The sequence below is a fragment of the Capricornis sumatraensis genome, chromosome 18, assembly GCF_032405125.1.
Source record: "Capricornis sumatraensis isolate serow.1 chromosome 18, serow.2, whole genome shotgun sequence".
Lineage (NCBI taxonomy): Eukaryota > Metazoa > Chordata > Mammalia > Artiodactyla > Bovidae > Capricornis > Capricornis sumatraensis.
In genome coordinates, this window is record NC_091086.1 from 50,786,011 (window position 1) to 50,791,280 (window position 5,270).

General features: G+C 39.1%; 1 pseudogene; it reads right to left on the reverse strand.

The window, feature by feature from the left end:
* Positions 1-980: 980 nt before the first annotated feature.
* On the reverse strand, positions 981-2,713 carry LOC138094640 (pre-mRNA-splicing regulator WTAP-like; annotated as a pseudogene).
* Between the last annotated feature and the right edge of the window lie 2,557 nt (positions 2,714-5,270).

Sequence of the window (5,270 nt, forward strand, 5' to 3'; positions counted from 1 at the left end):
TCTAAAAATGAAAAGTATTAAGAGCAAAAAATACCAAGACAATTCAAGACTATATATTAAAAGATAATATATACTGAACTATTTGTTTGTTTCCCCAAAATTCAAGATTAATTTAACAACAGAAAATTGATCAATATGTTTTTAAACATTAACAAATTAAAGAAAGAAAGCCATATGATTTTGACAATACTTGGTGGGTCGGTTGGTAAAGAATTTGCCTACAATGAGGGAGACCCCAGTTCTATCCCTGGGTCTAGATGATCACCTAGAGAAAGAAAAGGAAACCCACTCCAGTATTCTTTTTTTTTTTTTTTTTTCTTTACAATAAAAATCTTTATTTAATTTTGGTCACTACAGGTATGATATACTGGAGTCACAGGGCAATATGCATTAACAGGATAAAACAATTCATAAAAACTGAGTAACTATGCACACAAATTTCTTAAACATTCAATCACATGAAGATAAAAATGCACAGATGTATGGTGGGAAAAACTGTATCTAACACTGAAACTACTATAGGACTCCTTCAACAAGTCCAACTTTTAGTGATAAAACTACTGTTCTGGGCAAATGGCAGTCATAAACCCACATCTACTCTGACAAGTCTGAATGGTGCATAAGCATAGTAACAGCATGAGTAAGAATGCCCTCACACAGCACAGGTTCTAGGGTAGACACAGATTCACACAGACATCACAGTGTTATACTTTAAGGAAAGAGTTCCATTTACAACTCACATTAACTCATATAAAAATAACCTGACCCTACACAAAATGTCCTTTTAGCAACATTCAAAGTAATTAACTGTTACAGTTTCCAAAGTGGCAGAGGTATTGAAGCAAAGAAAAAAGAAAAAGAAAAACCACCCACAAAAAAGACAAATTATGACAAAAGTATGAGTTACTCAACTGGACAGTATCCTCTTCCAAATTAAATGACACTGTATAAAAATTTGCCGGAAATTATTATTTTTTTTTTTACAAAACTGAACCCTGTACATTTACACTTGAGTCCAAGCCATTCTGCACGTGGTGGGAAGCCGCAGTTCGGTTACCTTTCCCACTCACGGTTTTCTCCTCTTGCGGGTCATGCTTGGAGTCTGTGTCATTTGAGTGGTGTGTGAGAAAGTTTTCACTGCCCATGGAAGAGTCTACACTTTCATACCCTGCACTGAGTTGGTTTACGTAACTACTACCTCCTCCAAGCTGCTGGAGGCCTTATTCCCATTCCCTGAAGAAGAAGGAAAGTCATCTTCAGCTGTATAACCCTCCCTGTGAAATCCAGACCCAGACGTCCTCTGCCAGGAGGAACTGCCATTACTTGGTCCACTGGCCAGATGACTGCAGTCTTTACATTTGGCCTCTGCCTGTCCTACAGGCGCAGAAGATGTAGTCCTGCTGGTACTCGGGCCTGGGGCTTGAGACTGCTGCTATTGGTACTGAGCCAACTGCTGGCACGTCTCCTTCAGTTATTGCTGAAGAACTAGAATGGTACTCTGCATACCCTCTACTTATTCTTCAAGTTGAATGATGAAGTCATTCAGTTCATCCTGACTGCTTTTAAGCTCCTCACTATATTTCTTCTGTAAAGCCAACTTTGCTTCAAGTTGTTCAATAGCATCCCTGGGACAGCTGCCTTCCAAGCTCTTGATTCTCCTGGATAAGCATTTGACACTTCGCCATTAACTTTTTGCCTGTTTGGCTCATTTGAGTGTGACCCAGAAGTTCAACAACAATCACGAAGTCCACGGTCTTATTGGCAAAACTGATATACAGTGTCTCTAAGTCACTATGCTCAAGGTTAAGAGTGATGCATATTCCATCTTTACATTTATTGGAATTTTACATGTTCAATTCATGGTTTTAAATCTCTAGGTTTTCATTCCCCCAAACTGTCTGAAGACACAGTGTGCCACAGACTTAAGACTTCTGTTTCTCCCTCTGTTTTCTTCAAACAGAAACATTTCTCAAATGTCTACATGTTCTAGAAGGGGACTTTTTCAGAGGTGGCCACTTCTTTAGAATAGTCCTATGCCATCAGGCCTCTGAAGCAAGGGGAGGGGGAAGAGAAAAAAGCTGAAACACAAGGTTCATCTGGTAAGTTTTACATTAACCTTTACAAGTTGGATAGTATAAGAATGTGGCTTTTTGGCTCAAAAAGTCTGAGTCTTGGTGTGGAAACGAGTATGTGGCTGTCCCACCACAGCTTTCTCGCAGTGGGATTGTCAGGGAAGTCTTGACTGGGGAGTATGATTTGTTTACCTATCAGGCGTAAACCTCCAGGCACTCAGTTCATTTTGGGCTTGTTCCAGTTTGTCTTTAGTCTGTTCCAGTTCACTTTTCATTTTTAGGAATAACAAGTTGATCGTTGGGTCCACTGTTGATCTCAGTTGTGCAACGCTCGGCTGCTGGACTTGCTTGAGGTACTGGATCTGAGTAGCACACTCTTGGATTTCTTGCTCCGTGGTTGCTAGTCTCTTTACAAGAATGTTTTCCCTGCGTGCAGATTCTTGCTGCTGCTGCTTTAGTTTTTCTTCAGATTCCCTTAAGCCAGTTACATCATTAGAGTTGAGATCTATGTACTTTCCCTTCAAAGCTTGCACATATGCTTCCTACTGTTTCCACCTTAGAATTAATTCATCTCGTGCCATAACTTTGAAGTCTGTTTCACTCAGTCGAATCTTTTTGGGAAGAGGTTCTTCATTGGTCATCTTGAATCCTCTCCAGACGGAGGCCGCGCCGGCGCCCGCTCAGTCACATAGGCCGACCCCGTGCTGTCCTCTCGCCGCCCAGGCCGCCCGACAGCGCCGCCGCCACGGGTCCCGCGCTCCTCCTCCGCGCCGCAACCCCTGTGTTCTCCTTTATTTGCGGGTCTTGCTGCCACAAATGGCCCACTCCAGTATTCTTGCTGGGAAAATCCCATGGAAGAGGGGCCTGGAGGGCTACAGTCCAGGCAGTGCCAAGAGTTGGACATGACTTAGCGGCTAAACCACTACCCATATAGTTGACGAGCATATTTTATGAGCTAGCAATCCCACTACTCGGTGTATATCCTAGAGACAATCTTGCACATGTGCTTCTGTAGACATGAAATCATAATTTTCCTTCCAGTCCTGTTCATAATAGTAAAACACTGGAAACCACTCAATTTTCATCAACAATGGAAAAAACAGCAGCTGTGTGCCTGCTATGTCTTTTCAGTGGTGTTCAACTCTTTGCAACTCTATGGACTGTAACCCACCGGGCTCTGTCTGTCCATGGGATTCTCCAAGCAAGAATACTGGAGTGGGTAGCCATGCTCTCCTCCAGGGGGTCTTTCCCACCCAGGGATCGAACCCATGTCTCTTATGTCTCCTGCATTGGCAGGTGGGTTCTTTATCCCTAATGCCACCTGGGAAGCCCAAGACTGCAGGTACATGTGTCAAATTGGATGAATCTTAAAAGTATAATATTAACTGAGAATAGCAAGCTTCAAAAGAAGAAAACTAATTTCATTTATGTAAGTTGGAAATGCCTTGGAAATGAAAAAAAAAAATGAACTAAGTAACTATACATAGATAACACAGATAATAAAACTGTAAAGAAAAGAGAGAAGCTTAATAACACATAATTTGGAAAAAGTGGCTATTACTCCCAAGAGAATGAATTTGACAGGGAACAAACAAGGATATTTTAGGGCATGAAGCTGACTTCTAAATATATTGTTTGGCTTATCATCAAATTTAGTTGTATATATAAGTTTTATAAAGCAGCAGTTGTATGTGTACTTGTATGTATGTGTATGTATATATATTTCAGGTTTTAAAAAATGAAAAGAATACAATGCTAATAATACATTATAGAAAACAATGCTAATAATAATTTATGTGCACAAAAACTAGAGACACAGCCCATTGAAAGGGCAGAGTTTGGAATCAGAGAAAATCAAGGTTGAATAGTTACTACACTACTTAACTAGGTTTGTAACAGATATTTTTAATGAAAAAATAATAATATCCATTATATTATGAAAGTAATAATATCCATTCCATAGGGCTGACATGAGAACTAAATGAAATAATGAAGCAAAACGCAGGCAGAATGGCTGGCACATAGATGCTCAAATCGAGAATCAGCAAGAAGGAAATTAACTCTCCCTTGCTGACAGCAGTTACTACAGAAGAGAAGTATGTTTGCTGCAGCAACTACACTGTTGGAGGAATTGTCAAATTGTGAGTGAAAAATGCAATGGAGTACAGCTTCCAATAAATAATATTGTAAGAAAGCAAGAGTTTCCTCCTGCTCAGACATGCATATAGATAGGCAAAGGGGAGGTCTGATAGAAGTGGCTCTCTTCTCACTGAGACTCTTTCGCCCTTTAGATGATCTGTCATTGTATGCAGAACACAGTGGCAGATTTATCCTCATGATTCAGGTTGCTCAGTAATGGTTCAGGTGAAAGCATTTCAGGAGTGCCATAAAGTGGGAACTCATAAATGACGAAGTCTATTATTGGGTGACAAGCTCCAGCCCGGTGACTTTGTTTGTGACTTTGTATAGAATCTGCAGAAATGCTTTCATTGTCACGAGCTTCAGAAGGAAAGGAAAATGAAATGATAACACCAGTCAGCACATTTAATGGCCTGATACTGTTCAAAAAACAAAACCCTCATATAACTGAAGGCTAAGAGTTTAAAGTAATTGTTATGGTACAGAGCAATTACATTTACCGATGTAACTTGTAATTGTGGTGAGACTGAGATGTACTTTATAGTCTCGTTAATATTATAAGGAATATTGTTATTTCATGTTCTAAATAAATAAACTGAATTTTCATTTTGCTTTCATTTTATAATCAGAATGATGATTAATGGTGTACTTCTCTACAATTAAATGATAGGTCACAAGAAAAAAATGTATATTGTTAGCTTATGCATGTGACTAGTATTTTCTGTAAGAATTACTTTGAGGGAAGCAGCAGGAATAAGCTAGCACTTGGGCTCCTGTAAATCTACATTTATAGATTTATAATGAGACTGGTTGCTTCCTGTTACTATATTTAAATTTTGAATCATTTAAATTTGTACTTGTGCAAAATGAAAATCATATGGGAAAATAACAATCCTGACGTTTATCCAATTACAGGGTATATAGACTCTGCAAAAATGCTTTGTAGAATCTTTAGAAATTACTTATACATACTTTAATCCTGTTCCCATTAATATTTCATGGGATTCTTCTTTGATGTTAACCTAAATTGATATAAAAGGCCTCCTTCATCTCATGTTT